Source organism: Camelus ferus, chromosome X, assembly GCF_009834535.1.
Source record: "Camelus ferus isolate YT-003-E chromosome X, BCGSAC_Cfer_1.0, whole genome shotgun sequence".
Lineage (NCBI taxonomy): Eukaryota > Metazoa > Chordata > Mammalia > Artiodactyla > Camelidae > Camelus > Camelus ferus.
The window spans coordinates 73,302,267-73,325,532 of NC_045732.1; the positions used below are offsets into that span (position 1 = coordinate 73,302,267).

The 23,266-nt window shown below is 36.8% G+C and overlaps 1 long non-coding RNA gene across 1 annotated transcript; it reads left to right on the forward strand.

The window, feature by feature from the left end:
* The first annotated feature begins 1,434 nt into the window (after positions 1 to 1,434).
* Positions 1,435 to 22,785, forward strand: LOC116662054. The gene is made up of 3 exons (XR_004318032.1): positions 1,435 to 1,501; positions 15,339 to 15,342; positions 22,775 to 22,785. It is a non-coding gene; the product is annotated as an uncharacterized LOC116662054 (long non-coding RNA).
* Positions 22,786 to 23,266: the final 481 nt, after the last annotated feature.

Consider the following 23,266-nt stretch of genomic DNA (forward strand, 5'->3'; position numbering starts at 1 on the left):
ATACAATTTATATTTTTAAAAGACTTACCTGACTGCCACAGGTAGCAGTGATTAGAGGGGTCAAGAGAAGTACAAAGACCATTTAGGTGACTCTAGCAGTGGCCTCTGAGATATATGATGGTGGCCAAAACTATACAGGTGGTAGTACAGATGAAGAGAAATGGATATGTTGGATATATATTTAGAAATTAGAAATAGCAGTACACACTACTGAATTATACATGTGAAGTAGTGGAGAGGAAAATATTGATGACTAGAAGAGTTCTAATTTAAAACACTACTATATTTGATCGCCATTTACTGAGATATAAAAAACTGAAAAAGAAAAGGTAGGTGAAGGTAGGAGGTAAAGTTAAATTTGAGATGCCCATGAGACATCCAAGTAGAGATGTCAGGTAAGTAGAAGGAATATAAACCTAGAAATTCCAATGATAGGTCAAAGATGAATATGGTGATTTGGGAAATTTGGGCTATACGTAGCATTTGTGGCCATATGTTTGACTGAGAGCTCCCAGAGAAAGGGTATAGAGAGATTCCAGAACTGAGCACTGTAAAACTCCAACATTCAGTGGTCAGGAAGAGGAAAAGGGACCAGCAAAGGGGACTGAAAACAGTCTGTCTCCAAAATCTCTGTAATCTGTCTTCATTTTGTTTTGACTACCGCCATCATCTTTGTTCTGGTCACCACCATAACTCTACTGAATCAAAAGGGTAAGACTTTTCAAGATGTAACAATTATCTTGGAGCTTTCTTTTTTCACATCTTATTTTGTTGTTTATACACTCTCTGAAACAATCTATAAGAGGGGAACTAAAAGATTAAAATACTCTCTGTTAGCTTCATCTCTCTCTAAATGATACACTTCTGTTACTATGTGAGTTTTTTCCACAGTCATGGAATCTTTGAGGGCTATAGTTTGTTTGGTGAGTCTTTATTCAAGATATAACTCTGCATGTAGAATATGAGATTAAACAAACCCATTTAAATGCATATGGTCTTTCTGCTGATGACACCACTGTGAGATTTTCGCATATTACAGAGCATTCCCCGTTTAGACAGATATGACAGGCTGAGGAAAGTATAAATTGGAATGACAAGGAAAAACTATAATAAACTCGTTCATCATTCTTGTTTTATGCCCTTGCAATTTTTTCTAGCAGTTAAAACATCAGAAGTGGAGGGCTGAGAGCTTTTTGTTATTCTTGAGTTTACTTTTCTTAAAATGGATTAGGGTAACAGGAGATTAACATTCCAACCGAATCACCAGTTTATGGATTTCCATTCACCTAAGTACCTAAGAATATTAACATAGATTTGTTGTACAAGTTGGGGATTATCTCTAGAATTATCTCATCATTTGAGAAATGTCATTACAAATTAGCCTTTTTTCTCTTTTTTCACTGTTCAAGCTTTTAGTTTTAATTTATTCTTATTCTTAATTTAGTGTGCTGCCTGTAAATGTGTAACATCTACTTGCTAAAACAGAACCATAAACCTTCATGTGTATCTTTTCGGTAGTGTTTGGTCATCTCCCGATTGTAATTGAAAAATAAAGGGCTCTATTTGGCATTGGATTACAACTGCCTTTCTTGAAGAACATTCTGTGGATGGGTAGAGACAATCTCAGAGGGTGATGAGTCTTTTCTTCCCTACTTCCTGTACCTCATGCAACTCTTAGTCAATCTGAGAGACCATTCCAGGAAGAGAAGGCCATTCAAGGCTGTCAGAGTGCCATGGGATCCAGGAGAACCTTCAAGGTGGGCTTCGAGGTCCATTTCAGGCAGCTGCATCTCTTCTCTGATCACATTGACCTTTCTCTCAGCTGGGGACATCATTTATTCACTAATGTACTTGTTCAGATAACTTGTATTGAGCACCTTCTTGGTGCTGGATGTGGTACTGGGCCATGGGCCTCTGTCTTTGAACACAGCAGAGTAGGTGTCTGTCCTCATGTAGCTAGTTGCTGCTTTCTGCACTTGGTCAAATTCTATAGCAGGCTGTAGCACAATGAGGTGTTATTTCTTTGCTTTTGAAGAGGACCAGGGGACAATCAAAAGAAAAAAGGTTTAAACATTCATTTATACTATCGGTCTGTGAGCCTCACAATGCCCCGCACAACTCTGGGTAGAGGGTATATGTTCATCCAAAGGTTCATAGACTGGAATATACATGTTAGTGCTTGTAAAGACCCTGGAGATCATCTAGTACAGCCACTTCATGTAATAGATGAGGACACTGAAGCACAGTGAAGAAAACAGCTCTGTTCAAGGTTGTACACAGGCTTGGGGCACAGCCAGCCTCCAGGACTCTGTCTCCTGCACCAACTTTGTAGAAAAACAACCAACAAAATCTTGTTTTAAGCAGAAGTGATCTGAGTCAACAAAGGTATTGGGGGAAAGATGAAATGACAGAACTTCACCTAAAAAACAGAACACCAAAGAGTAACTTAAGGATATCCTTCAAAATTGTTTATGAATGCTTATTTTTAAAAAAGGTCTTGATTAGGTGTCCCTACTGGTGGCTCCAGTGTGAACTGAACACACTTAAATACTGCCACAGTGGCCTGAATTAGACACAGGGAAGAATGTTAAGGAATTCCATCCTACACTCCTGAGATGGACCCTCGAATCCTCTCCTGAATATGTTTCCAACAGAGGAGAGAAAACCATTTGTCCCCCGTTCAGGAGCAATGGTGACCAGGCTGGTGACTGTACAAGATTCCTTTCTAGGATTATATTACAGTGGGATCAGTGGTGACAAGTTCACTTTCCATAGTAGCAGGGACATCTCATAACAGAGGACTGTGGCTTTAGCTGTGTGTGTGGCCCACTGACAACTCCTCTCTCCAGGTCCCAGAGTCTCCTTCTGTGACCTTTTTTCTTAACATAGGGTGTTAAAGTAGGTCTGAAAAATGTGTACTTTTAACTTGTGCCATACTATTTGTTTATGTTGGAATTATATTTTTATATTGTACTTTGTTCATGAAGTGAATACATGGCAAAGAATAAAATTTTAGTAATTATCAAGATAAATACCTGTTACTAGTCAAGCAAGTAACGGGATACTGCTCCCCTCAACACACACAAACGCAGTTATCTGCTCTAGAGAATGATTGCACTCAATACCAATAATCAAGGTGGGAGGATAGATCTATAAACTTGAAAAGCTGAGATTCAGTTCTACCATTTGTGAGTCTTTAACAGAAATTTCCTAAATTTTCTGCAGTATTATGCATGAATGCTTGAGACAGAATTTTCTAAAGCTCCTGAAAAATATCTGATTGCAAAGTTTCCCTGGTGTCTATCACCTCTTAAAAATACAAATACAAATAATTAAGAAAAACATGTATGCATTTTTTTTTTTGTCTCTGTCTTAACTACAGGTCAAACTTCAGGTAATGGCTACAATGAGAAGAGATAATATCAAGGTTTGGTTTTGTCTTTAGAGGAGGCAGAAAAAGCATCTAAGTCATTTGTGTATTCCTGATACCTAGCATGGTACATATGCACCAAAATTTCTCAGTCCATCATTGTATGAGGGAATGATACCAATTGTTTAACTTGGATTTGATTTCTTGATTTAAGCTATGAGCACAAAAAAGAACTTACTGAGCAAATTTTGCTGACATTCTCCAACCCTATACCTTCACCAAAAAGCATTCATTTTGCAGATTTTCTTCTCATTATGAAACAAATTTTTTTGATATTTTTAAGCATATAGATTGATTTCCAAGTTCGTATTACTGAAAAATACTGAATTATTGAATTATGGTCACAGATCTATTGGGTTCTGGATGTTACCTACTTTAAATTCTACTGAAATTCAGACTGGGAAAAATCTGTATCCTCTGCTCCTACATTTCACTTCCCTCTGAAAACAGAATTGATCAAAAAGGAGACAGTCCTATGTCCCTGTGGAAGCTCGATCATCATGCGGCCACTTGTCCCTGCTGGTGCCGTAGGCTTAGTTACGTTATGTAGCAGCTCTGAATCTGCCACCAAACCCCAACTGCTAAAGCGAGATTCACAGTGATTTCTGTGCCGGGCAGAAGGAATTTTTCCAGTCAACCATAGAGGACTTCACTTCTAAGAGCCCGCAATTCTTTTGTACCCTGGAAGTTAACCTTCCTCTTTTAGGTTCACAGCACCCTCTGTTGGGAAATGTCTGCCAAATCCAGAAACTGTGGAATAGAACTAAACTTTCTCAGTCAGTCCTGATGTTGTAGCACAAAGTTCTGTTGTTGGTGTGTGTGTGTTTTAAATAAAAGTAGTTCCCTGAATTTTCAAGACCTATGCCTATAGTGTGGCTCAAGATTCTGGAAACCTTTGCCTTTTGTTCAAGGTTCTTAATTTGGAGGGTTCAGAGACATGACAAATATCCTAGTAAAGTCCCCTTCACGTTTTCTTCCTTGGGACTTGAGAGACTCTTGCAAATGAGACTCCTGGTGACTTGCATGAATATCCTAGAATTCTTGAGATATCTATGGATAGAAAGGCTTATCATAACTCTCGCTACATCAACCAAAAATATAAAAGGTCACCGATTTACATAGTTAAGGCTTAAATGTAATCTTCATTCATGCAAGAAATTTTGTAAGAAACACATTAATCACAACCAAAGCTTAAAAATGAAATATCATATGCAAATGTAATAAAATAAAATATTTCTATTCCTAGACCAACCTGAGCCAAAGCTCACAGCTTAATAGACCCTGTTCCCTAGGTATAGCAGGGCAATTGCCTGGTCTCTGGATGAGCCACTATGAGAGCTTTGGAGCCACCTGGCCAAAATGGTAGGAAATGTAACTTGTACAAGTTATAATGACAAAGGCAGGTATCATATTTGATTATATAAATTATTAATAATAACTACATGTAGGGAATCAGGTGAATATTCTCCAGGATTCCATTTTAATTTACAATCATCAATATTTATGCAAATTATCTTAAAAACACTACATCACATTCTGCCACATTTTAAAGAGAAAATCCATGCTAAGAAATAGGGTAAGTCAGATCACATTATCACCTATTTTTCTGAGGCACTGGGCAAAAAAGTGCCCATTAGGTATCCATTAATGTGCAATGACTACTATCTTTTGAAACAGAAAATGTAGCTCATTTCTGTGACTTGGATCTCATGGATATTGTTTTTTTAATTCCACAATATTTGATGGTTTTAGATGAAATAATGTTGATGATCTCTCTTACTTTATGTGTCATTTATGTCCTCTGTTTATAGTGTAGAATATAACAGTCAGTATAAAGTTCATAAAACACAAGCTTCAATATGAAAAATAATTTTTTTCCCCTAAAATAATTTGTTTCTTGAGGCCTCATTCTCTCTGGGGTTGAACATTTCATCTTAGATGATTCAAACTAAACTCAATTAATCTAAACTTTATTCAGTCAAATTATATTTTCTCCGCATACCTTACACTCTCCCCAGGGTTACATCAAAGCTCCAAGAGTTCATGTAATGCCACGGCATTGCTGGGAAAGGAGTATCTGTCTCTTAGTTCTTGGCAAATACTCCTTCTAGCATCTGCTGAAATCCATATGATACTCAGTTGTTTGTCCATTCGAGATACTGTATCTTCCTAATTCTGTCATCTTTAGGGCTGTCATCTCTTCATTACCATGCTTTCCACTCATGGGAAAAAGGAAATACTTGTGTACTTCCCATCCGTCTCTTGGGCCTCAGGAGATCACGGGAACAGTTTCAGGCCTTCTATTCTAAATATACCACATCACCATTTCTAAGGCAATACTGCTGAACCATGGTGGCACCAGAGAATTTTTCAAAGTCTGTGACCTACTTGGGCTTCATCTGAGGTGTAAAGCATCAAACCTCTCTTCTTTCAAATCCCTAAGCCCATTTGAAGTCTCTGTTCTCCCCACCTTAAGGACACAGCTGGGGGGAAAAATTCTCCGAATCACTTGCCGGAGGTGCTAAGCAGAGTTTTACTATCTTGCTTCTCTTTCATATATTTTCAGTCCTTCTCTAGTTCAGAGGATCTTTTATGTCCTTTGGTGTTAGAGAATTTGCTTGTATATCATTATGCATTCTTCCATATCAATTTTTTATGGCTTTGGCCTCTGATTCTCAATGCCTGGGCTTTTGGAAGTCAAAAATAGTTTCCTCTCTAACCAGTTTCTCTGCCACTAGTCCCAAAATAGATTTTAAGTTGATTTTTTTTTCTCTGCATTTCTTCTGTAACCTTTATGTCCTGAGGCAATGAATGTCAAGGTCTCATTTGAAATAGAGAGAGCTTCAACATAAAAGGACATTCTAGAAAATAGAAAACATATCGGTTAGTTTTTCTAAATGTTATACTGTAACAATAAAATTTCCAAATAATGCTGAAACCAACATTCAGGGAGATGCCATGGGATTGCCAGCTGGAGTATAGAGAAACCAAAATAAAACATTTCCTTTTAGTATCAACAACTATTACAACTGCACACATTCTCCTAAACCATTTACCTGTCGACGACATTGCTCTTCTCCTCTGTTTGCTTAAAGGGAAGAGACCCACTCCAGAAAGTGGGGAGCCAGTAGTGATAAAACTTGCCCCTCTCTCCAAGTCAACAGATTGCTTCAAGTTTATGAATGAGAAGGAAAATAGAATGGATACTTTCAGTTCTAATCTTAGAAACTCAAATCCTTGAGCCTTTTTCAATCCAACAGTCAGAACAACTAAATTTATCTTCCGGTTACGATTTGCTGGTTGAGCTACAGAGAACATAGCAACCTCACCCAGATATATAGGCTTTCTTTTAAAGCTTATGGTTTACTGCCTTCTTTTATGTCTTTTCTTAACCTTTAATCTTTTTTGTTACTTGAAGTTGCTTCTGTGTGTGCTAAGTTAAATAGGCCTCGGCATGAAAGCATACTAGGATGTCACCACCGACAAAAGGAATGTTTTTTTTTTTTTTTGGTAAAAAGTAGGACGACAGTCCATGTCCCACTTGACTGAATGCTGCCCCTCTAGTGGCCATGTTGTTTCATTTTGGCGATATCTCAGCTCCCAGAAATCCCTGTGCTCTTATTCTGGGCCTCTCTGACTATTATCACTGCCGTCCCTTATGCTGATAGAAAAAAAAATCCATTATTACCTACATCTGAATAAGTATGCTATACTGTTTATTTTTAACTCTGCATCAGCCACCCTCATGAAGTCTCCTATGCCATAAAGAAGAGGAGCTGGGAACCACATTTCCCAGAAGTCCCTTTCCATTTGTTTCCTGTTTAAAAATTGTTAATGAAAGGAAGAAAACATTTGGAAAGCATAAGAGAAGGAGAGGTCATTACTCCCTGGAAGCAGCTGTAGGCAGACACGTGGGTAGTCATGAGGTTTGAAGGAACTTGCAGGAGAACTTCTTAAGTTCATGGGCCCGTGATACACACCTAAATAGTTGGTGAGAACCGTCCAGACTGCAGGAAGCATTCTTAAGAACCACTCACTTTACTGCTGCAGATTTAAATACTTGGGGAACCTTCTAAATTTTCTGTGATTTGGAGATGAGTTTAGAAGAATCACCTGCTTCAGTGTGGAAGTCTGAGATGGTTGGTTGTAACTTTCCTGACCTCTGCTCCCCTGGCTCTTCCTTGCAAAAATTGAACAACTTCAAATTCCCCCAGTTAAAACTTTCCTACTTTGAATATATGGAGTGATTCTGATTTCCTGATCTAATCCTAATTGATTTACTAGGCTTCACCTCTTTCTGCTTTGTGAGTTTAGTGAAACCCTTACTAAGATTTCTAATCTCTAATTTCTCCCTGTTTGGGACAAAAAGAAGCATCCTCCAAAGTTTTTCACTACAGTTTGAACTAGTGCCAGTGGAGCTTGAATTTCTGTCTTTTGCAGTAACTTAGTCATGTCAGAAAGCAAGAAGATGTCAAAGTGTTACAGCATTTACTTCTCTATATTCAGGTGGTTTAGTATCCACAGGACCTCAGAGTTCCCAATTACTGAAACATTTAGTATTAACCTCCCCCATGTCCTTTTCTAGGAATAGAACTTCAGTTGAAGAGTAGGTTCAGTAGCCTCCAGGTTATTGATTTGCTTTTGCTATTTTGAAAATTTGGAAATTCTAGAGAGGAAGTTGTGAGTTGCAGATTTACTAGCAAAGTAAATGCCTATCAATTTATATATGTCTCAAGAACTTTTCTTCATAAAAGCTTAATTCTATATATTTGTTCATGCCCATCTCAGAGAGTATACTTTTTTGTCTACTTGAAAGAACTATCTTGAAGACTTAAATCCTAAAATCTTTTTTTAAGGTCTTTAATACATAATTGTCCAGTCAAAACTTTGCTGACATGTCCACTTGCCTTCTGATGCTCTTAGGTACTTGTCATACTTGAAGAGACATGATTGACCAAAATTATACCTGAGACTTGACTGAAATGTTAGCATATGCTCACTTATAGAAGTTCACTTCTACAGATATCACCAGTCTTAAAAGGCTGTCTTTAATATTTGGGAAGCTACATTGTAATAAGAAAAATGACATTTTAATGAAATTATGGAAGGAAATGCAAAGTGAATGGGGGTCTCTACTCTATAATGTGAAATAATGCTGCTAAGTCATCATATCTCTGTCCTCTTGGCTGTTAAAAGGGTAAAACTTGTCTCGTTGAAACACTAAACAAATTATTATAAATATAGATATAGAAATTGGTATTTTGGATTTGTTGTACCAGATAGACTCCAGCTGTCAGGACCACTAAAACACCTGCTGAGTCATTTCAAATAGGCACATTTCAAATAGGTACATTTCTTTTGACCATTGGGAAAGACATCAGTGGCACAGACAATAATCAGCAACTTAAAGCATCACCAAGTGACATTCCTCTATGACTCCTTCATATAAAGATGAACAAAAGTGAACAAATTCATAATACATGTTTTTTGTCAGGGCATGCAGGAATTTCACACTTCCACAATGTTTCTCATTTGACCTATAATCACCTTAGAAATAACTGTATAACTCTGAACTAATGCTAGAACATGAGCTTCCAAAGGAGAATTAAAAGTTAAAGAATGTGTGTCAAATGAACATGCAAAAATAGGTGTTTTCCCTTAAAGCCTGTATTTTTTTTTTCTCCTTTTACAAACATCCTGTCCATCCCCAGGTCATCAGTATTCTCATGTTCTCTCAGCCTCATCTGTGATAATAGCCTGATAGGCTCATTTGCTCTGAAGAATCATTAACTTGCTATTCAAAGGGAACTTTGAGCTAAAGACAATTACTGGACTGGTAATAGTTAAACCTCATGAAATAAAGATATTTGGAGTCAGGGCACATTCCTGACATCCTTCCAATCAGCATATTTTACTTCCATGTAAAGCTAATTTTATTTGCTTGTTTTTTTTTTTTTCTTTTTGGTCATATTAGCAACTAATACAGGCTTTCCTTACCAAAATAAGTGAACGCAAGTGAGTGTTCACATGTCCAGTATTTACATACCAGGTTCACATTATTGATGAACTAATTTCCCTTTTTTGTATTTCTAACCCCATTACATATGAGCCACTGAATGAACACCATGTTTGTCTCACAAACCCAGTACAAATAAGAAAGTAGTCACCTCTGTGAAAATTCCAAAAAACTGTTGAATGAAGGACAGAAATATCAGATGAATTCATTAGATCATAATGTAATAAGTTACTGTGATAGTTGTGTAATAAGGACACCACTAAAAAGCGACAAGAAATTCTTAGATGAAAACTTTCAAGGAAACTCCTAATTACTGCTTGCCTATACATGTTATTATGAGGGAAATAATGATCCAAGTTTTTAAAATCTAATAACATTTAGTATAGTCAGAAAGTTGTATTTATACGGTTATTCCCTTTTTAACTATTTAATGATCTCACTGCCTCTACCAGCCCTTAGGGGATACCAGCTGTGTTTCAGGACCCATAAAGAACCTGATTAGAGAGACAGGATATGTGAAAGCTAATTATAGATGAACGTAATTCAAACTACAAAACAGCTACAGGAAATAAACCATTTGGCCAAGATGAATTTGGCAAAATGGAAAAGTGACATAGTTATCTTCCACTAAGCCCTATCCCTATGTAAGAAGAAATAAAAATTAGAACTCCCTCCCCAAAAAGGGGATTCTTTAGAGAAATATTTTAAAATATGTTTTCTAAGTCACATGCAGAGACTGAAATTTCCCAAGAGGAAACCTGGTCACTCAACTTTCATTCTTAACTTTCATTCACAAACTTATAAGATAGGTGAAACTGTGCTACTGTAAACCAGACTGAATCTTATCGCAATGTGCTTAATGACAAGTAAAGGGTATACTTGCTCTCAATCAGAGCTGCCAACTTGAGAATAAGGAGATGATTTGAAGGCAAACATAATAACTCAGTGATTACACTAAGGGGAATGATGCTATTGTCATGGAAACCATTGAAGGGAACCCGAAGTGTCCTATAAATGCCACTTTGTTGTGTTGCTCATTTGTTTGTCAGAACGCTCTTTCATGTGCCCAGTAATTTTAATTAAGAAAAATCAAATGTTTGAAATGTTATGTGCCTAAAAATATTTTGTAACCAGTATTCTGTGAACAGAATAGTATGCAAAGTTGGAAGCAGAATGGCAGCAAATTCAAAAGTTGAGGGTGAGATTTCCTGACAAACATATTCTGACTTGGCAGTATGAGTGTATCTCATATAGAGAGTGATAGAGTTACTTTGATTTGCATGTAGTGATATAATATTTCCTAATATCATTTAATTGCATTTTTAACATTTAATATCATTTTATTCCTTTCTTCTGTTTCCAAACAAAATGAACAGACCTAAAACAAGGAAACTGAAGTAGATGTCTTCTATTGTACAACATATTTACACTCATTAGCAATTTAAATTAGCTTGACATTCATTCAGTAGCCCCAACAACTTGATGCTAAGTGCTGAAATAGCAATGGTCCTATACAAAATTCATTTCAATAAACAAAGTGAAGTTTAGGACACAAATAAATATGCAACAAATATTTTGAATGAGTAAATCTGTTATTAAGAGTTTCACAATTAAAACATCTTTTCACAAATTCCAGCTCTGGCCTTCTGGATCCATGGTTCCACCATTTTTTTTTCTTTTGGTCTATTTCATTTGTAAATAGACATAGACTCAGAATTTCTTCCTAAAACTTTTAGTTGCACATAATATCTCTTCACATCTAAGAGAAGAAAGATCAATGTTGGTTGATACTGATTCATTTAACACTAAGACCTGAGAACCTAACATAATTGTAAAATAGCCTCTCCATCATTTCAACAAAGTGTATAGAAATAGCTTCAAAAACACAGTTCATGAACATTTTTAGGAACTCTATAAAAGAAGCAAGTACTTGTAAAGACATTTTTTGGAACTGTAATTTTGTGACTGTGGGAAAAATAAACTACATTTCAAACATATGCACTTTTAAAATGATTCCAGTTCCCACCTGTGTACTAAGATATCTGGTTGTAAATCATGAATGCTGGCTTATTTTGCACTCAAACCAAAACATAATAATAAGGACCATGGATTATACTTCTAGGATTCCTCTCCCTTAAGGATTCAACTGTTTTTCACTCCATTAATCCTCACACCATTCATCCAAGTTCAGCAGGAGGTAAGAATATCATCCTTGTCCTATAAACAGAGAAATTGATCTGCCAAAAGATTAAGTGATTTGTTTGCGATCAGACGATAAGTCAGAAGAGGAGTGAGGCAAAGAAGCCTGGTGTGATGGAAAAAATTATGGATGGGAAGCAAAAAGGAAGGTAGAGGACCTGGTATGCTAGTCAGCCCATTATACTCAATTGGTATTCTAAATGCCAGCCAAAGCACAGAAAGGAACAAAAAAGTAATATCTGATGAAAAACAGAGCAAGGAGCATAATCTCAAGATGATGAATTTTCAAAACTAAGGACAGCGATTTCTAACTACAATAAACATGAAGGCAAGATAAAGCAACTGGACAACACTAAGCTGCAAATACAGATTCCTAATGTTTCATTTTTGATGTCTTTTGAAAAGTTACTAAATATTAAGAAGTGATTTTCAGTTCCCGTATGTAAACAGCATGCTCTCATAGATGAACTAAGGCACTTCAGGCCTGAAGTGCATGTTTCCTTTTCCTGTATTCCCCACTCTACTTAATGGCTTCCACATTGTCCTAGTCACCTTAGGTAGACTCCACAGGACTCAAAGCACTTTGGAGTTAGAAAAAATAGCTTAAAAATTACTTAGACCAGTTTTTTAAAATAAGAATTTATTTTTAGAGCAGTTGTAGTTTCATAGCAAAATTGTGGGGAAGGTACAGAGTCTTCCCATATATCCCCTGCCTCCATACCTGCGTAGCCACCCTTATTATCAATATCCCCCATCAGAGTGGTACATTTGTTACTACTAATGAATCTACATTGACAACATCATAGCCACCCAAATCCATAGTTTACATTCAGATTCATTGTTGGTGGTGTACAGTCTATGGGTTTGAACAAATATATAAGGCCATGTCCATTATTCTGTTATCATACAGAGTATTTTCACTGCCCTAAAAATACTCTGTGCTCCGTCTGTTCATCTCCCCTACCTGTACCCTCTGGCAACCACTGATCTTTTTACTGTCTCCATAATTTTGTCTTTTCCAGAACTTCATATAATTAGAATCACATGGTATACAGCCTTTTCAGAGTGGCTTCTTTCACGTAGTAATATGCATTTAAAGTTCCCCCATGTCTTTCATGGCTTGATAGCTTGTTTCTTTTTAGGTTGAATAATATTCCATCATCTGGATGCATCACACTTTATGCATTCACCTAGTGAAAGACATCTTGGTTGCTTCCAAGGTTGGCAATTAGGAATAAAGCTGCTGTAAACATCTATGTGCAGGTTTTTGTGTGGACATAAATTTTCAACTGCTTTGGGTAAATACCAAGGAGCATGACTGCTGAATTGTATGTTAAGGGTATGTCTGGTTTCGTAAGAGACTACCAAAGTGTCTTCCAAAGTGGCTGTACCATTTTTGCATTCCCACCAGCAATGAATGAGCATTCCAATTGCTCCACATCCTCACCAGCATTTGGTGTTGTCAGGGTTTTGGATTTTGGCCATTCACTATTGGATTTTGGCCAATAGTGAGGTAGTAGTATCTCATTGTTTAAATTTGCATTCCACTGATGACATATGATATGGACCATCTTTTCATATGCTTATTTGTCATCCATATATCTTCTTTGATGAGGCATCTGTTAAAGTCTTTGGCCATTTTTAAATTGAGTTGTTTGTTTTCTTATTGTTGAGTTTTATGAGTTCTTGATATATTTTGGATAACGGTCTTTTATCAGATGTGTGTTTTACAAATATTTGCTCTCAGTCTGTGGCCTGTCTCCTCATTTTATTAACATTGTCTTTTGCAGAGAGAAAGTTTTTAATTTTAATACAGCCTAGCTTATTTTTTTCATGGATCATGCCCTTGGCGTGTATCTAAAAAGTTACTGCCTTACCCAAGGCCATGTAGATTTTCCCCTATGTTGTCTTCTAGGAGTTTTATAATTTTGTGTTTTACATTTAAGTTGATGATTCATTTTTAAGTTACTTTTTATGACGGCCATAAAATCTGTGCCTAGACTTTTTTTTTTTGCATGTGAACTGCCAGTTGTTCCAGCACCATTTATTGACAAGACTATCTGTGCTCTGTTGTATGCCTTTGCTCCTTTGTCAAAGATCAGCTGACTATGTTTATATGCACCTATTTTGGGGGCTCTCTGTTCTGTTCCATGGTTCTATTTATCTATTCTTTCACCAGTACATTGTCTTGATTGCTGTACCTTTGTAGTAAATTTCAAAGTTTAATAGTGTCAGTCCTCTAACTTTGTTCTCCTCTTTTGTTATTGTGTTGGTTATTCTGGGTCTTTTGCCTCTTCATGTAAACTTTAAAATCAGTTTGTCAATATCTGCAGAATAACTTGCTGGGATTTTGATTGGGATTGCTTTAAATCTATAGATCAGCTTGGGAAGAACTGATATCTTGATAATATTGAGTCTTCTGATCTGTGAACATGGAATATCTCTCCATTTATTTAGTTCATTCTTGATTTTGGTCATCAGAATTGTATAGTTTTCCTCATATAGATCTTGTACGTATATATTTTGTTAGATTTATGCCTAAATATTTCATTTTTGGAGTGTTAATGTAAATGGTATAGTATTTTAGTCTGATAGTACTTAAAGTGTGTTCTGAAAAACATGAAGTCAGTAAAATACTCCTAAAAAAGTGTTTCATGGTCAAATGTTTGTGAAACACTACATTTTCAACTCTTTATAGGTTCAGAATACACATAAACACACTAAGTGCTCTGAAACGTTACCCTATAAACAAAGTGTTTCATTTGTTAAAGTCATTCTTTTCCAAACATATTTGGCCACCAAACCATTATTGTACATGTGTATCACACACATATAACACGTGTGGAACATATTTGAGAAGCCATGTCAAGTTTGACTCATTTATTTTACATTTTACAAAATTCAGAGGGGAGGAAATAATGTGTCCAAGGTCACATGACTAATAGGAACAGAGTCAAGATGTGAAGTAAGGTCTCCAGAACCCTAGAGCAGTGTTCTCTTCATTATATCATTCTTTCTCTGCTTCTTTGCTCACTTTCAACATAAAAAACCTGGCAGAATGTTTTATCTACTATATCATGAAAGTATCTTCTGAAAAAAATCTTTTTTTCCATGCTTAATATTAATTCATTAACTTGGTAGTTCTCAAACTTGATAAATTACCAGAATCACTGGAGGGGCTTTTCCAAAGTAGATTCCTGGGTTCCAGATGTAAAAAATCAGAATCTCTGTGGGTGGGAGCCAGGAAGCTACACTGTTATACACAGGTGATGTTGATTAGTACTACTGTGTGAGAACCTAGCTCTTTAGAGCAGAATTTAGTGGGTCCAACATCTTCCTGGGGATAGCTTTGAAAAAGTAGCTTATGAAGGCCTTGCTCTTAGGGATTCTAATTCTGTAGATCCGGGATAGAAGCAGATAATTGGAATTTTAGCAAGCATTTTCTCCTTTCTCACAGATAATTCTGATGTATATGATCCTTGGATCACAACTCTATTTGTGATTTCCACATTCTTCTCTCTCCATCTGTTTCTAGATACCATTTGGAAATTATTTTTATCAAAATGGATATGGCATCATATCTCTGCTCAAAATCATTAGATAAATGATAAACTTAACAACACATTCAAGTCTTATTTCTCCAGACTAATTCCAATGTCCCAAATGGACATCATGCATTTTAACTCTAGTAAGTTTTGTGCTGTTCTTACACATGCCTTGCTTAATCATGCAACTATTTTTGCTTTCTAATAGATTACCAATTACTTTATGATTATGGTCACTACCTGGTATTTGAATGTCTCTTGACTATCATAGCGTTAGATCTTCTGACACTCTTCCTAATAATATGAGTGATGTGCTTCTCAGGATATTTCTACAGGACCTTCCTCCAGGTCCCTAGGGTTCATGGCCAGTGAACACCATAAGAACCTAACAATGACAAGACTCCATCATGTTTTTAAATCAAATGTGTGTGTGTGTGACTCTCTTAATCAGGAAAAGGTTTCAGCTAAAATATGAGGTATCAACCTTCACTTTCTGTATTTTCCCTTTTTTGCTGCCACTCTCTTTTCCACAAGTGCCACTTCCTCTCCTTTCAGTTGACATGATAAGCTCATTCATGTAAAAGTGTCACCTCTCATAGGAGAGTTTGTCTTGTGCCTAGGACATATATGATCAACACATGCATAAATAGAATCTGCAGACAGATAACTATGCTATGCCTACTGGAATTTAAATAGAATTTTAAGCTTAAATGAGTGGCGATGTTTTGGTGTGGATGGTCTTCTTGGCACAATAAATTTCATAGTAAGAGGGGAGCCACCCTCTGCATTTATGCATGATGATCCTTATTCCCAAATTTTCCTCTATCAAGCTGCAAAATACATGATTTCAAATGAGCCAACTTATCTTTAATTAAAAGTATTTTAATGGCAGAACGTAGCATTCCAGAGTTTTGAAGTTGGCTTGTACCAATATTATGAGGAGAAAAATTCTGGCATACTTCTATATTTATTTTTTAAGTCTAAGTTTCGGCTTCATCCTTTGAAATAATGAATTTTGAATCAAATTTTCTTGATACCACCAAGATCCTTATTAATTGAAAGGCCATTGATCTCTTTTTAGCTAGAATATTCAAGGAAGAGAGTTGGATCCCTTTCAATATGTAGTATCAAAGAAGGGGAGTTTGTAAATTAGATACAGCAAAACTGGGAAGCTAATTTACCCTTTACTCACTCAGCCCTGTTTCTCCATCTAAAAATAAGCTTTCCATACACTGATCAGAAGTGAGTTATTCTCACAGAATATACACCACATATCAAACTATATTCATACAAGAGCATTAAAACTTACTTCACTGACCAGTCCACAAAAGCAGTAGTCTCAGTCTGCGACTGAGTAACAGTGACTGTGGCTGTGAGAAGAGCTTCGCTTATGATTAGAGAAGGATTTTCATAGATGGGTGATAACTGTTAGTGAGTTTCAGTTCAGCAAATATCTGCTGTATGTCTCTGTGTGAAAGGAGCCATGATGGACATAAAGAATCCAAAGATAAGTAACACTTAGTTCTTTGTCTTGAGCATGAGGTGGGGGAGAGAATCCAATAAATAAAGAAGTTCACCATATAAGAGTTCTGCAAAGGGGGCTGTGAGACAAATAAGAGCCACTTAGCCCAAGCCGGGGATTTAGAGGTAAGCTGACTCATGAAGGATGAGCTGGGGATAATCAAATGAAAAAAAGATGGTAAGAGAATTCCAGGCAAAGACCGGGCACAACATGAGCAACAGTTTAGTAGTTTGGTGAAATATGTAAGAGTGTACAGAGAGCTAAAAGAAAAGCCCCACTATTATTGATTATGAGGTATGAGTGAAAGATGAATGTGGGAGTAGTTCAGATCAGGGAGTTAAGTCCTATATCATGGGAGAGTGCTCTTATATCAATAAACCTTATCCAACCTTATCTTTTGCCTTCCCTTGATCTAGTACCTTCATGATCCGGTACCATATATATTCTCCCAGCCTCTCCTAGTACATGTTTGCTTGGTCCTACAGTTCCTTTTGGTTTAAGGACTGCTCCTTCCATACCAGGCACATGACTTCTCCAGCCAGTTTTCTGTAAATTGACCCAAGGTTTTGGCCTAATGGCCAGGAGGGGAGGTGGGAATAGGAATAGATCTTGATACAGGTACAAGTTGACTTGCAAGGCAGAGGGCTGTGCATAGTCTTTAAGCAAAGGGGAACAACAGTCTCTAACAGGCAGGAATGGGCCACTTCAGGGTTTTAAGGTTTTTGATGGATCAATACAAATGTTCCCATCCTCTAGTATCAGGGTTCCATCCTTTCTAAGCAAGGCCTTGACCTTGGCAAGCAGACATTCCAGGGATGAGCACTCCATCTGCTCAGGATCAATGTTACTCTTATAATTAGGTCTTGAATATAATCCATATCCTTTTCTGGCATTGAGCCTCAGGAGATAACATTCTGTTCACATGCTCCCAAAGAGTCCCTATGACTTTCATACTTCATCTTCCATCAATGATGATTTACTCTTAGCCTTTTCTTGTTTTTCTCCAGTGTATCAATGACATTCAGCAAAACCCATTTGATTACATTGTGCTTATTACTAGTACTCTACCTAAACCCTTCAAAAACCTGAGGTACTGCACCTTCTATCCCCCTCTATCTGTATCCCACCTTACTTCCCCACCTGTTAAAGTTTTAATAACTACACACATGCCAGGAATTATCAGAGCTTCACTTACACCTAGTGGTGAGAATCCCAATAGCTAGTTAGTCAGCAAGATATCCAGATGCAAAATCTCACTTTACAGTTTACATCCTTTGACTATTCCTGGAACCATCCCTCTTTGAGAATTACCCAGGAAGCAGACTCCGAGGTGAAAATCTGCATTCAGGAAGTTTATTGGGGAGTGATCTTGGGATCAGCTCCTGTGGGGAAGTGAAGACAGTAGGATTGTCCAGAGGGAGGGAGGGAGTGATCTCTGAAGCAGTCTCAGCTAAGCCTTTTGCTGATCCCACTAATAAAGTTGGAACTATACTTAAAGGTACCCTTACATAATTGAGGACTTTTCCAGTTAACAGTAATTGCAATGGCCACGTAAAGGCATTCTGGGAGCTTGGTCTCAGCACGCCCTTTGGGAGATGACAAACTGAGCGTGAGTACCTTGGGTTTTAGAAACAGGACTATATAGTTACATGTTGCTCTTCAAGGTTGTTTTCCTCCTACTGTCCTCAGGTATTTAATTCATTTTGTATAAAAAGAAAAGTCTGGTTTCAGCTGTGTAACAGAAAATTCAGATCAATGTTTTATTATCTATAATCTGTCCATGTAGATAAAGGGGAAACAGTCTTTCCCCCACCAACCATCACAACCTTGTGGCCTGCATGGAGATGGCAGGATGGATCAGTAACACCTCCAAGAGGAGGATGAGTCTAGGACAACAAAAGCCAGGTCGTTAGGTCTGTATCTTTTCTACATGCAGACTCTCATTATCATCTTGGAGACCAGATTTTGTTTTATTAAAGGACACTGGCTGATTTCCTATCATCCTTAGCAGCTGAGGTATCTGTTTCCCATCATGACCACTGATAAAGGCATTGCTATGTTGTACTTCACCGTCTATTGCAGTCCTCGTAGGGCTTTAAGGAGTTATACAATAAATACTAATTATAACATTTTGCATTTGTTCCTTTCCAAGTTCTTTCAGAATTTTAATAGAAAGCAGTGCAAATAGTACTAGAATACAAACCTGAAATATAGGCTTAGCTCTGCTACTGTGTGAGTTTGGGCAAGCATTAATAACCGTGATCCTCTAAAATGCAGGGCCACTTTAGATGATTTCTAAGGTCTCTTTTAACAGTGACATCATTTCATGTTCTTCATTAATTTGATAGCTGCTTCAAACCAATATAATAGGTGAGACAGGCCTAATTAACCTCATTTGACAGTGGAGGACACTGAGGCCTAGGTAGGCTAAGTGATTTTCCCAAGATTGCAAAACTAATTTGGAGTAGGTTTGGAACTGGAAATTGAGTTCTTTCTGCTACTTAAGGTAGCAGAATATAGCAAAGATGGTCTTGGCTAGTAGAGGGAATGAGGGGTATAAAATTTTGCTTGGGACCCAGGAGATTAAGTCTGTTCTAAAGGGTCTTGACACTCTTATAGAGTAGTAGAAATTGATAAGAAAGATCTAGGCCATAAATCCCTACCTGCTTAAAGCCAGAAGCCAGGGAAATTTTATATAAACAAACAAATAAATAAATGTATATGTGTATGTATACTTCTGTGACATTTAATAAAAAAACAACAAACATATATTGTTTACCTCCACCCCTCATGTACTCTGCAGAGTACACAAAAATATGATGAACACACATTCCTTGCCCTCAAGAATCTTGGAATTTATTGAAAGCATGTCAAAGTTTATAGAGAAATCAAATGCACAAATACAAAGAGGTGACAATAGAATGTCAGCCAGATGCTTGGCTTGGAAAGAGATACAAGAGGCAATATCCTATTCCAATCTCCTACTCTATCTCAAGAGAGGAGTGCTACAATCCGTATTGTTGTCTCTCAGAGCAATGTATATTGATACATTCATCCTCAGCCCTAAAAGATCTCTTCCTCTCTTCCCCTCTCTCTTCCCCACCCCCTACGCCCAGAAAAGAAAGATTGGGGCTTGAGTGTTCTGCCCTTTAGCGATGAAATAAATACTGCCTACTCTCAGGGGAGGCAAATAAGTGTTTGCTTATGGCCCAAAATAAGCTACTCAGTCATGTAGTCTAGCAGGAGCTCATTTCTATGACCTATAAGATTTGAAAGAGTTATATAGATTACAAGATCCTGGTAAGCACTTTACAAAGTATGAAGTGTTATGCAAATACAAGGCATTACAAAATAATAATTACTATTTTTTTTGAAACAAAGATTTGTTGATCTGAGTATAATACCTTCTATACAGTGAATATGCCCACACATGGGCTGTCTCTGGTTTCTGTCCCTGTAACAATTGCTCTCTGTAGTAAATGAACTGGACCATATTGTTCACTGAAAGGAAACTGAGTTAAACTAAATTATTAACAACTTTTTTGTTATGTATTCAAGAAGCAATTACTTTTGAATTATGTGAGCCAGTCTCCTTTACTATTACTAACATTCCAAAGAAGAAAACAGAATCCCACTCTAAGTCCCTACATTCAAATCGCCAGTGAACAATACCCATAATCAAAGGGATCTCAAAATCTTAACTAACTATATATAATGTATAAAATAAGAGTATTTTATATAAGTATCTATAATATACAAATTTTGTACATTATGTAGAATATAAATGTGTGTATGTGTGATTTCACCTCATTAGTTCTTTAAGTGTAGAAGTTTTCTCTTTAGATCCTGCAAACCTTGATTTCCGACAAGACACTGGATCAGGTGCCTTGCATATAGTAGGAGCTCAAAAAACATTTTTTCTAGATAAATGAAGCAATCTATGTTAATTAAGCATTCAGAAAAAGCTGAGCAAAGTCAATTGGCTGAGTTAGTAAGTTGGTTGTTATGGCAACCTCTTTCCTGATTGGAAAGAAATCATAGGAGGGTCAAGAGCAGATTTTAACACAAACTGGGGATAGGAAGAGGGGAGAGAAGCATCATGATCTTTTCTTTATTCATTTCCTGTTTTGGAAATGAATTAATAGGTAGATAGAAAAAGCAATTTGTGGTTTTAACTAAGATTATCAAGGGAGTCCTCGTCCAGGAGAGGGATCAGCTGTTTTGATGGAAAGCTGTTTTCTTGGCTGAATGCTGCGTCAGTAATCACAGGTAGAAGGAAACACACTCCAATGATGTTTAGTGTTGAGGTTTTGAGGAGCTTGCTGAAAGCTGTAGACAGGCAAAGGGGCACAAAAATTTTCATTGCCTAGAATCACTTTTGGTGAGAAAAAGTTATATTATTTTTATTACCTTGTTTTGCTTTGTTTGTTGGTTGGAAAAAGAATGTCCAATTCTTAGTTTAATAGTGATTGAAGAACAGTTGTGTTAATGACAGATTTTCAAATGGATACCAATTCGTGATGATTTACACATGCTTTCTATTATTTCTGGTATTGCGTATTATAGAGACACTATTAAGGCATAGCTAACTAACAGAGAGGTACGTTTAGTGATGCTGCACTCATAAAGAAGCAATACAGTAGAGTAGAAAAGGCGCTTAGCTAAAAGTCAGAAGACCAGAGATAATGGTTCTGACTTCAACACCCCCAAGTTGAATGGTCATACAAGTTCTTTGAACATCAAGTTCTGTAAATGTCACGGGAAAAATTTGAGACCAATATTAGCTGTTCTGCCTACCTCACAGGTGGTTATGAGAATCAGATGAATTAATTTCTGTGTATTAACTGTAAAAGTAGTATATAAATATAAGCAGGACCTGCTTTATAGGCATGCAGTCTGTGCAGCTGGACAAGGTCCCACACTTAGAAGAGCTCCACATTTGGTTTAATGCTCTGTTGTCACTGTCATTAAATTTAACATTTTTGAACAAATGGCCCTGCATTTTTATTTTGCACACAGCCCCACAAACTGTGTAGTCATATGTGAATGTAAGATGTTATTAGAAATATCTCTATTAGAAGTAGCAATATTTGCATACTTTGGTAATGAATCTGGGCAATTCACCCCTATTGTTTGTTGAATTTCAAACAGGACAGAATGGAAGGAATTAATGAATGAGACACTTGGCATTTGTCGGGGGTAATTCACCTCTAAGTGGTATCAAGAAAATCACGTAGGTCAATATTGAGATGAGGGTAAACAAGGCTGAGTTTGATAATAATTAAGGTCTAAATAATTTCACATCTGTCTGCATCCATTTTCTGCAAGTATGTTTGATTTGTTTGCAGCATTTAAAAGGGGACAGAGTTCCGTATGTGTGTGTGGTGGGAGGTGAGGGGGAGGGAGTTCTTACATTGCCATTGCCAGTCAGAGCAGCATTGGGGGGCTAAATGTGAATGACATGAACCTTAGTCTACCTGCTCTTTTAGTTGCCCTTAATTCCACAGTAGGATTTTTCTTCACTTTAATAAACTTACTAGGCCACAATGAGTCTCTCCTGAAACTCTCTCATGGCGTTTGTTCTGCCTGGTACTGTCTAAGATAGCTAATGTCTTATGAAGAGAAAAAGGTGTGAAATGCCTATACATTAGGGTCCAATATGTAACCTTATTGTATGACATTTTCATTTGGGAACTCAAGTAAAACTCAGGGCCTTGAATCCAACTGTTTAACTAAAGAAAGAAAGAAAGACTTTAGGTTTCTGCTGGGAAATATATGACTTGTAAAATTCCCCTTCTTTCCTAATGCTTTGCACATTTTCTTTCACTAAAAGACACTAATGGCTTTCTTGAACTAAGGAGACTTTACTTCAAACAAATGACTTCAGTTGCTGATTGAAGTGAGGTTCAAACAAGATGGTAGTGAATTAGCCTACGTATAGCTTCTTCCTTTGACAAATATAAAGAAAACATGCATACTTAGTTTAAAAGATAGGATTTAATTAGAGAAGACATTGTAAACCTATATGAAAGTTGGAATTTCTGAACTAAAATTCTAGGTAGAAATTACAATCAATATAAAAATTTTACCTGATTTCCTGGTTAAAAAAAAAAAATGAAAGGGTGCTGGTTGCTGCCTTGTGTATGTGAGTCTTCCCTGTTCTGTCTCTCCATGAAAAAATTTCTAATTTATATTTAAGCTAATAATAAAAACTTTCTATGGCCATCAGATATGTGAAATCAACCACCTGGAATTCTTTTACTCTTTCGCTGCGTAAGTATAGCCTCACTCTAAATCATGGTGAGGAGAATGCATTTAGTATATGTTTAGTTTTTGTGGACTTACATATATGGCAAAATGAGTGACAGGTAAAAATAAATATAATCTGGAAAGTCCAGATAATATGTGTAATTCACCCTCCATGCTTGAGACTATTTTTTTTTCCTTGTCTGAGTAATGAGCAACTGTAAACATGAATGGATTCAGTGGATTCTGTTCATACACAACACAAAATTAACTTCTCAAACAAAAAGTTTAGTCAAAAATTAAAAGTA